Raw genomic sequence first — 10,938 nt, 5'->3', positions numbered from 1 at the left:
TAGGTCTGTAGGTTGAACCCATCCAGATGTTTGTTTTGGGGGGCTGGAGCTAAGATCCTTCTGCTTGGTTTGCTCATTGAACACCAGTGCAGTTCCTATCTTTTCCAGACAGGAGATGGTAGAACAGGAGAATGTGCAAGGGGCAGGAGGGATGCTCAGAGATGAGTACTACAGAGCATTTTTAACTCTTTTCTTACAGCAAAGTATTGCATCTCCTGGGAAAGGATGAAGACTGTGAATACATGGTTGCCATCCACTGTTTCTCAACTAGGTGGCACCAAACGAAATAGTCCAGTATCACCTGCAAATTAGCAAAAGTGGGTACCTTTTTTCCCCCCAACTCTGCGTAGTTCTAATGCTGACTCCTTGCTGTGGAAGGTTTGAGACCAAAACATAAATGCTGTGTCAGAAAGTGATTGATTAAATTGGTGGGGAAACAAATCCTCTAAAAAGCAAACAAATACAGAAAGCTGAATGCATTCCCACATGGAAGGAGCAAGAGATTTGGGGCTACGTTTCTCAGGCAAGAGTTGGATCAGAGAGCAGCAACAGAGCATGTGGAGAAACAAAGCAGGCAGAGGAAGCCAATCAGACATCTCTACTTGCTTTCTCTAGAAAAGCAGGATGGCTGCAAATTTTGTTTCTGCGGAAGCCCTGTGGATAAGAGACCACACTTGCAAGGGTGGGAGGAGGTGGCTATTGCTTGAACCTCTCCTCAAAGCCATGTGGCTGAGCTTCACTCCTGCACTGGACTGAGAATCCCAGTGGTGACCCAAAACAAACCAGGTAGCACTGCTCAAAGGGGGACACGGGATTTCTACTCTGGACATGTCAAGCTTGAAAACATCTGCTCTGCTGTGTTTTCACTGTGTCTCAGGCTGAGTACACAAAGTCCCACGTGCTGGGTCACCTGGTGGGGCCACATCTTGGGGCAGGCCCTGCGGAGTCATCTGCTGCTGGGTCACTGGAGTCCAGGGAAGATAGACTGAGCATAACCCAGAGCAGTCAGCTGCAAGGTGTTCCTGCCCGTGGCAGGTGAGTTGGATCTTTAAAGTCTCTTCCAACCCATTGTGTGATCACCCAATCCATTGTGTGATTCCATGAAGTTGGGCTTAGCATTGATTAAGCTAACAGGACATGAGAGCTTAAGGGATGCTGTCTGCAGACATTTAGTGAGTGACTTGGGAAAACAGCAAGGTAATATTTGTCATCTCTTAGCTGCCAAGCTGTCCTAAGTTTCCATGCTTCTACAACCCTGCCAGCCCTCTGCTTGAAGCAGCAAGGGTAAACCTTGGAATTTCTAAAAGACCCCTAAAATAGTTTAAGAAATTATTTGAGTTTTCCATCCTAATGTAGGAAACCTTTTTCCTGATCAAAAGACGTACCAGGGTATGGCGGGCTCACCTGTGTGAAAGTTCCAAGGCAGCAGCAAGAACTTAAAGCTTTGGGTGTGAACAGGATCATGCAGTGATGTGAGGAACCCCAGATGTGTCCCAGCCATGCTGTTTCTGTCAGATTTCTGCCACAGGCCAGACCTGGTCTTCTGGAGGTGTTTAGCATCCCCAGGTTTAGAAACAGCAAATCTGCACATCCAGAAGAGAGTGGGACTTTTGCAGAGGGTGGCTGCAGCCCCTATGGAGTCACCCATCTCTCCCTGTTGTGTGAAGAAGAGACCTGGCTGATGAGCCTGGCTGGTTAGGCTTCTAATTCTGCTCTGTTGGGCTGATGGAGAGAAGCTTTGGATTACACTGAGAAGTAGGACAGGAAAGCTGGATGAGGGAGGTAGTAACAAGATAGCTGGGGGAGGACATGAGCTTCGGTAGGAATCTTCACCTTACTGCTTCTTCAGCCACATCCTCGGAAGATTTTATTTCCTCTGGAAGCAGCAATGGTTCAGGACAAATGTTTTTGGGTTTTTTCCCTCCAGGTTGGAGAATAATGGAAATCATTGTGATTCTTAGCATCTCCCCAAGGCCAGAGCTAAGAGCAAGCATGGCTTGTGATATTGATTGTAGCTGCTCCCTCTCAACATTGCAAGTTTCTGTCTCCTGGTGTCTGCACAGCCCTCAAGTGTTGCAGGAGCATCAGGCTGAATGACAGTCCTGGTGAAGCTTTCATCCCAGTGCATTGAAAGGAGCAAGAAAATACAGTGCCTCCCCCTCAAAAATCCCCACAACAGATGATGAGGCTTTGGTGAGGCTTTCATCCTGATGCATTGAAAGGAGCAAGAACACATGGTGTCTCCCCCTCAAAAGTCCCTTACAAGAGATGATTTCTTTGCAGTCTGGGCAGAGTAAAGAAAATCCTGCTGCTTAAACAGGCTATTTTGTGACAACTGCTGTGCACGAATGATGGCTGCAAGGCAGAAGCAGTCACAAATTGATCCAACAGCTTTTTGGGGTCCTAAAATAACATGGCCCTGGAGGAGCTGGCTGCAGCTCTTGGTGAGGCAGCAAGCCCGGGATCTGTGACTCTCCCTGAGGTCCAGCTGTTTCACCATGGCAGGGTGACAGTGTCCTCAGCATCCACTTCATCCTGGCAGCACGGAGCCATCTCAGCTTCCTGCCCCACAAGAAACAGCCATGCAGGTTACTGCCAATGCAGATTCCTCACAGTTGTTTGTCAGCTGCTGGGAGATGAAAAAACAAGCTGTGGAGGGTGAGGAATACTGAAAAATTCTGGAGCAAACTGCATTCCTTGGCACCCACCTGGGCCATACTTGCAGGGGAAAAGAGTGATCAGTGCCCCATAAAACTGACACCATCTCTGCATGGGGACAGATGCATATGGTGGGAAGCTGTTGGTCGTTTTGTCCCTGGGTTGAGGAGGAACGCCCTGCTGAAAGGCTCCCAGGGCAATAGGTGGCTCCCTGCCAGCAGCTGTGCCCAGAGTGGGATCTGCAGGCCAATCTCACAGCCAAGACAGCGCCATTCATCGGCACTCAATAAACAAAAGTGCCTCACTGTTTTATCCAGGAGATAAGCATGGAGGGCATGAGATTGCTTTGCCTTGTGTTGTCTGTGCTGAGCGTGGGAGCCTGTGTTGGCTGCCAAAGGAGCTGAGGCGCTGCTGCTGTGGCACCTGCTGTGGCCAGGCAGGGAACGGGGCTGCTGGGTGTCAGGCAGTCTGAGGCTGGAGTCCCACGGGTACCAGGCACTGTGAGGTGCTGGTGCTTACTGGGGGCTGCCAGCCCTGCAGGACGTGTTGCAGGAGCTGGGCCATTGTTTAAGCCAGCTCATGACATTCTCATTAGAATGCCAGGGTCAACCCAGCTGCTCTAAAAGTCACTTTAAAAGGAAGATGTCTGCAGCCTCTTTTCAAGGAGCAATGGGCAGAGAGGATAGACCGACCACACATATACATTGGGTGCACCAGTGTGGTCTTGCAGCTTGAGCTTTTGGGAACAACAGAGCTGGGTTTGGGGTTAACCTGTCCCCTTCTTGCACTCTCCAGCTGCATCCACATCTTCTCTCACTTCTGTAATATCAAGTACTTGCACAGAAAATGAAACCAGACCAGTGGTTTCTGGGTGCTTTCTGCCATCCCAGCCGATGGCCAGCTGTGAATCTGTTCATTTTACTCATTCTGTTTGACTATACCCTGGATGCCTCCCCTAACACCTCTGTGCTGTTACCTTTGGCAACACATCCTGTGGTCTCAATGGAGAACAAGACCGGGCTTGGCTGGGATTGATTTTTCCAGAAAACGATGTTGACTGGTGCTAATTACATTACTGCCTCTTCAATATTTATCAGTTGAATTGTCTACCAGCGCTCTGAGAATCATGTCCAGGCCAAGGGAGCAGTGACCAAGCTTGCTCAATTTTGCTTTTTTAAGTGTTGGTTTAATAACCACACTCAGCAGGCACTTGGGGATTTCACTGGCAGCCCATAATTTATTAAAACAGAAAACAATACAAATGGGGAAGGAAACTGAAGAGCGAGACCTCGTGACAGCCTCTTTCTTTGCAGCACACTGAACTTGACCCATGTCCTTGTAGGGCTGAACCAGCCCACAGCCCTCTGGGAGGTGGGCTGAAAGCAGTGCAGGATTTTGAGACTCACACACGACAAGCTTTGTGACAAGGAGAGCACAGACCTGGTCTAATGCTCCTGTGTGCACCACGATGACAACAATATTGCCTTGTACAGGAGGTCCTGAGCTGTGCTCTTCACCTTCTGTCACACACAGACAGTGCTGCTTTTGAAGCTCCGTTTTGCACCAAACAGTTTTAAATCTTTTTTGTGTCTGTCAGGAGAAAAAAAATTATGCCTGAAAGCAGAGGAAACCTTGACAACCTGGCACTTGCTGAATACGAACTTTCTTCCTCTGCTTCCTTTTTTTTATGCCCTCTCTTAAATGCTGCCGGAAGAAATGGGTCCTTTGTGCCATGCAGGTTACAAAGAGCAGTTGTTCTCCTGCAGCAGAACCAAAAATAAAATGTGTGATTGCAGTCCTCCTGAGATGCAGCACAAAGATGGCCAGTGTAAACCTCTTCTTTGCCAGGGGATGGTAATGTCTTGCCAGCACATCTACACTGTGATAAACAGTAACATCTATACCTCGAGCCACACTGAGTTCAGTTCAGCTTTTAACTGAGAAGATACAGCACAGTGAAACCCACTGATGCCTTTACAAATCAGGGCAGAGTGGGGATATGCCACCACCAAGGAAAGGGGTGGGAAGCAATTTTGCAGCTGGAGAGTAAGAAGACCTCAGCTCCCTCACACTGTTCCCTAAACTAGAAATTCCTGCAGGAATGCCCACCACAGCAGTCTGCCTGCAACCCAGCCTTGCTGCCTGTTTTTCCAAGGACATGGTAGAGATAGGATTGTGGGGTTGGATAGGCTATTCTGGCATCTCCCTGCCCACTGCACTTGCATTTTTCTCTTGTGCTGGATGCTTATCCAATATATGCCCACAAAATGGCCACAGCACACAGGTCTCCTCCCTTGGTCAGGCACCTCCCTTCTGGAGGGAGCTTTCCACCTCCAGTGCTGTATCTTCTCATGCTTTGCTCAGCCTGGGTTGAATAGCACATGAGGAAAGCTGATCCCCTTTTCACCTGTATCCAACTCACTACCATTGGCTTCTGATGCTTCACTGGCCTCTGGTTTACACCTTCTTCTCACCTTGGGCTCCAGGTCCCTGACTGTGATAACAATCTCCTCTTGTTTTCGGGTGTGTGAAGAACTGTGAGGTTTCGGGGCTGTTCATCCATATGTGACTCCATATAATTGTCACTTCTCCTGTGTACACCATGTCCTCATTAGCCCTACATGCTCCTGGGAGCATCCTTGTAGGCACTCTTTTCTAGTCATCTCCAATTCCTTGCACAGGATAACTGCACTGATGCTCTGCCAGCTTCCATGGGCCCTTGATACAGAGCTGGTAATCCCACACTCACAGGGCCTGGTGTATGTGAGCAACGAGGGAGGCTCTTAGAGATTAATTCCCCTGGAGATCTTCACCTCTTTCCCTGGTGGTGGCAGACCTGTGGATGTTACAGAATCACAAAATGGTTTGGGTTGGAAGAGACCTTGAAGATCATCTCACTCTATCCTCCTCTAGTGGACACCTTCCACTAGATCAGGTTACTCAGAGCCCCATCCAGCCTGGCCTTGAATACTGCTGGGGATGCAGCATCCACAGCTTCCCTGGGAACCCGTTCCAGCGCCTCACCACCCTCACCACAAAGAACTTGGTCATCCCAAGAAGCACAGAGATCTGTTTGGCTGCTGCTGTCCTCCTCACCATTAAAATACTTAATTTCCAAGGCCTGATGAAATGGTCTCTGTTGATGTTTTGTCCCAGCAAGGATTTAGGTCCCATAATACTCCTGAGAACTCCAGGTCCACAGTGGAGCCTGCTAACCTCAACCATCAAGGCCTGCCAGTGGTATGGTGGCTTTCCTGAGGAGTGGCAGGCAGCACAGCATGGTGACCCAATGGGCACAGTGGGCCTGGCTGGTATCCTGAAGAGAATCACAGAATCACAGAATATGCTGAGTTGGAAAGGACCCACAAGCATCATGGAATCCAACTCCTGTGAATGCTCAGGACATCCCCAGGAGTCACACCCCGTACCTGAGAGCATTGTCCAAGTGCTTCTTGTGCTCTGTCAGGCTCGGTGCTGTGACCGCTTCCCTGGGGAGCCTGTTCAGTGCCCAGCCACCCTCTGGGTGAGGAACCTTTTTCTAATGCCCAACCTAAACCTGCCCTGACACAGTTTCGGGCCGTTCCCTCGGCTACAGACGAGACTTATTATTTCTCCCCGGCTGCCGCTCGCCCCGTGTCCTGCCGTGAGCGGCCTCGCAGGACGGCTGTGGGCGCGGCCCGGTGCTGCTCGGGGCACGGCGGGGCAGTCCCGGCCCCCGCGCCCGGCCGGGGGAGGCGGCGGCGCTGCCCGGGCGCCCCGGCCCGCGTTGCCATGGGGACGCGGCGGCCGCCCCGGCGGGGAGGGACAGGCGGCGGCGGCGGCGGCAGCGGTGCCTGCGCCGAGCGCGGCCGGAGGGGGCAGAGCTGAGTCGGGCCGGGCCGCGCCGCGCAGGAGCTCCGCACCCCGCGCCGCACCGTCCCCGGCCCCGGCGGGAACCGCCGCCGCCGCCGCCGCCCGGTAAGTGTGGGCACGGCCCTTCCCAAGCCCTCCGGAGGCGCCGCCGGGGCGCCCGACACCCCTCCTGCCGCCGGGATGCAGCTCGGCCATGCACGCCGGCCTGGCTCCTGCTGCACCGGCCCCGCCGCCGCTCACCCCAGCCCCTCATCTCCGGGGTGTGCCGGCCGCCCTTCCTGCCCCCCGGGCCCCGGAGAGCCATCCCCTCGCCCCGGGGGGCTGCGGGCTCCCCACGTACCCACCCATCTCCCGGAGCTGCGGGCTCCCCTTGCCCGCTGCCACTTCCCCTCCTCACCCTGGGGGTTTTAGGTGTTCCCAGCCCCTCCCCTCCTCCCCGGGCTGGCTCCCTGTGCCTGCGTGGGGGCCCGGGGCTGATGTGCCCCGCTCGCCGTGGAGCGGGGCTTGCCCTTGCCGGGCGCGGGGGCTGCAGTCCGGCGCGCCTTCCTCTGCCCTGCCCGCGCCGGGGAAATTGCGGTGACACGTGTGCGGCTCCAGCGAGCCCTTCAGTGCCCCGGAGCTGCAGCTTTTTATATTGAAAGCGATTAACGAGTTTCTCCGGGCTTTGATTCTGGGGCGAATCGTAGGGTTCCCTGACCGCCCCGGTCGCAGCGCAGATCCTGCATCTAAGCCCCTCTGAGCTCCTTCCAGACTCTCCTAAGCCAGATCCCTGCCTCTTTGAGATAGGTCAAGGTTATTGTGCTCTTCGTGCAGTGGACGGGGAGAGTGGAAATGTGGACAGACTGTGGGATTTCCTCAAGGTCACCCTGGAAATTGGACCCCAAGCATCCTCTTGCTGCACCCTCTGCAGCTGCTGGGTGAGGGTGAAGTTGTGGAAATCAGATTTTTCCAGTGCCCCAGCCTCTTTCCTGCAAGACTTCTCAGATTGTAGGCTATATACCTTGCCAGGTGTCAGAACAGGATCCCAGATATATTTATTTGGCCTGATGTCTTTTGGCTATTAGATGTTTACAGTTCAATAGTGGGTATTTTTACCATAGTGTGTTAATCTCTGAGAGTCTCGCTGCTGTTAGGATCTGACTTTGTGGTGCTGCTGTTGCTGCTTTGGGATGGTATCTGCAGTGATTTTGATCACTGCAAGTAACTGTGGCTTTGCTTCTCAAGAACTCGCTTCTTGGCAGTGCCAAGCAAAAGGCAGCTGAACTAGAGTGGTACTGATAAGGATGTATCGCGTGGGACTCGGGCGGTGGTTGTCTTCTTGTCCTCTACTTCTGTTTTGCTTTGCAGGCTGTTATAAACAAAGGAGTAGGCAAGGTTTAATGGGAGGAGTTCCTTTAACCTCTTCCTCAGAAAATAAACACGAAGATTTAATGAGGGTTTACCCCTTTGAATGTCTTGCCTGTAGGATTTTAACTGCATGCTGTTACTTGCAGTTGTTCATACAGGTGCAGTTTTTCTCCTGGTGCTGTGCCCTTGTTCACCAAATGCCTGTCACCTCATCTGTTCACCAAATGCCTGTCATAGTAAGGAGCATTATGTTTTGGGGGTGGTGGCGATCTGTGGCACAGATGGATGGCTGAGATGGAAAAGGGATCAAATCTGTGTTGTAAACTGAAGCCCTGCTCTTGAAGGAAAGTCTGCAGTCCTGTTTGGTGCCCAGAAATCTTGTTAATGTCTTACTAGGATGCCAGAGCCTGTGAGCATCTTCCTGCTGCCGTTTTAGGAAGGGATAGTGTGCTGTATTAAGTTACTAAAAGGTAGAAATCACTGACAGCCTGTCAAGGCCATTTGCTCCCCTTTTCCTGCCAAGATTTAAATCAGTGGACAAGATGGGGGAAATACCTACCTGGCTAGCCAAGGTGACAGCAGCATGTCCATGTGGAAGCAGCCCCCTGCTCGCTTGTGCGTCATGTTTTTTCTTGTAGGTCTCTGCCAGGGCAAAGGTGTGATGGAGGCACAGTGACTGGTGGCTGACTGGTGTGCCTTGAAACATGGGAGCCATAGGATTTGGAGCTGTCTGATAAGGGAAATTTGGGGAAAGTCTTGCTTAGAAGCTGTAAGCATTTCATCTGTCTATACAGCTGTTCTTGCGTAACTGTTGTCATCCTGAGAATTGTGAAATAGTAGGAGGGAGAAATTTCCCAGAGTGGGGCAGCTGTGTTTCCAGGTGAGTAAATGTTGTGTTGTGTTTAGCTAGAATAAAATCTGTGTGTAGAGCCAACATCCCTGACCAGAGGCCCAATTCTACAGATTCCTGTGAGAACAGCTTTTCCTTGAAGGTTAAAGCCCAATCTAACATCATTGGAACATCATTGTTGCAGGGTGTGTGAGGATCATGCAGTGCTGTGAAAATAGTTAAATATCTTTGGCACTTCTTGAGGAATACACCCAGTGTTGATAGCTGGGTGTGCAGCTGCGGTGTGAGCTATGGTTTGTGCCCTGGGTGGGGGAAATGTCAGGAGCCAGGAAAGGGGCTGTGACCTGGTGCTGACCCTATGGACTGCAGAGGGCACAGAGATACAGCAGGAGCTGGTGACTCAGCAAGAAGACCCCAGACTGTCTGGGTGCACAAACTGTAGAGTATAAAAGCCCAGAAATGCTTTTGGTAGGGGTCCCTCCCCAGAGGCACCAGGTCAAGCTGTTTTTGTGTCACTGCACCACGATTAAATTACTTAGAGGATCCAGACATCTGAGACTGCTGTGGGAAACCCAGGGCTGAGCCAGTAAGGAAACCCTGTCTGACTGTGAGTGTGGGGTGTGCAGGGAGCCAAAAGGGCCACCCAAGGGGTCACTGGAGCCATCTGCTCCAGACTTTGGTCCCAGCAGTGAAAGTCTGGGAATGGGGGGAGTGTGACTGACAGAATGGCTCCTGGGTGGTCAGACAGGAAAGTTCTTTAACACACTCTGGGGAGTTTTTATCTGAATAATTTGCAGCCAGGAGGCTGTAAGATGGGTGATGAGTTGTTCCTTCTTCCTCAGCAAGGAGTACCTGGGTGTGGAATAAGGATGCATGGTCTCCATCTCTGGTCCTCCAAAGGATCAGGCCTTGTGTTTGCTGATGAGCTGGCAGGTACTTGTTTTACAGATGCTGGCAAGCCTCTGGAGTCTCACCCCACTGTGGATATAAGATGCTTTTGGAGTGTAATTGCCAGATTCACAGTAGCTACTGGAAGGTGGGATGTCCTAGTGAAGTCCAAGGGATGAAAGGCTTGTGTGGTGGGAAGAAAAGTTTAGCAGCATTGACCATAACTGCAGAGGGACTCATGTCCCCTGGTGCTGACTAGCAGCAGGTCTGCCTTGTTCCACACCATCCTTGCTTTTGTCACTTGATCCCTGGTCTCACTTGCAGGCAGGGAGCTGCAAATCTTTTGCACTGCCAACTTTCCAGTGCCAGCAAGATGTCTTGCACAGGGTGTATCTCTTAATGGGCTGGGTTTATCTGCCTAAAATCATATAGTGCTGTCAGAATGACATAAAAGGGCTTTGAACTAGGCCCCAAAGGGAAAGGAAAAGGGTTGGAAAAATGCAAAATATTTTTGTTCCATTGTTAGGAGAGCCTGGGCTGGGGAGATGATATGTAACCAAACCAGGTTTGGAATGGCTGGGACAAATGATCCTGAGTGCTGCAGTTCATGTGTGTTATGATAGGATGCTGATGCACTGTGAAGGGAGTTTCTACATTTTCTCCTTTTCTAGGCTGTTTCAGAACAGAGGTATTTCTTCCTAAGATTGATTTCTTCCTGGCCTTCCTTTTTCACAATTCCCCCCCCTCCCCCCGTTGTTGTCTGTTTGTTTTGTTTGTTTGTTTTGGGGTTTTTGTTGTTGGTTGGGTTTTTTGTTTGTTTGGGGTTTTTTGTTTTGGTTTTTCTTTCCCCTTTGTTTCTTTGTTTTTCCCTAGAATGAAATTTCTACACAGCTGATGGCCCATCAGTGGTGTCCCAGAACTGAGCACCTTCACCCTTTACTGGAGTAAGTTGATACAGCTCTGGCAGGCAGTGGAGCAAATTTAGTTAGCACCAGCTGAGTTTGAGCATCATGTGGGAGCCCTCGAGCAACAGGAGGAGTCTGGTCCCACAGCCTGTTTAGCCTGTCACTTACAAGTTTGTTAATGTCCTGTTAACAGGACATTATGTTAAGGTCCAGTTGGAACTGTCTTTCTCCCAGCTGCCTCTGCTCTCCTGTTAAAATCTGCAGTGCTGTGTAGGACAAATGTCTGTTCTGCTCCTTCTACAGCAACAGTGCAGGATGGGGAAGAATCTGCCTGTTCATAGCAATCTGCCTTCTGCTGCTGCAGGTACATAAGGACTGGTAATTATTCCTTTTACATCCATGGTGCATTCTCCTAAATCCTTAACTGTGTTTTCAGGA

At 51.1% G+C, this 10,938-nt stretch overlaps 1 protein-coding gene across 1 annotated transcript in view; it reads left to right on the top strand.

Annotated features, from left to right (window-relative positions):
* The first annotated feature begins 6,460 nt into the window (after window positions 1-6,460).
* SLC25A22 (solute carrier family 25 member 22) overlaps window positions 6,461-10,938 on the top strand; it is a 52,004-nt gene continuing 47,526 nt past the window's right edge. Inside the window, exon 1 of the mRNA XM_071427678.1 lies at window positions 6,461-6,615. The gene's annotated coding sequence lies outside the window, so the exon portion shown is untranslated. The remainder of the gene's footprint in view (window positions 6,616-10,938) is intronic.

Source organism: Agelaius tricolor, unplaced genomic scaffold, assembly GCF_023055355.1.
Source record: "Agelaius tricolor isolate 1412-34295 unplaced genomic scaffold, bAgeTri1.0.p SCAF_5, whole genome shotgun sequence".
Lineage (NCBI taxonomy): Eukaryota > Metazoa > Chordata > Aves > Passeriformes > Icteridae > Agelaius > Agelaius tricolor.
This window is presented reverse-complemented; position numbering and strand designations above follow the sequence as displayed.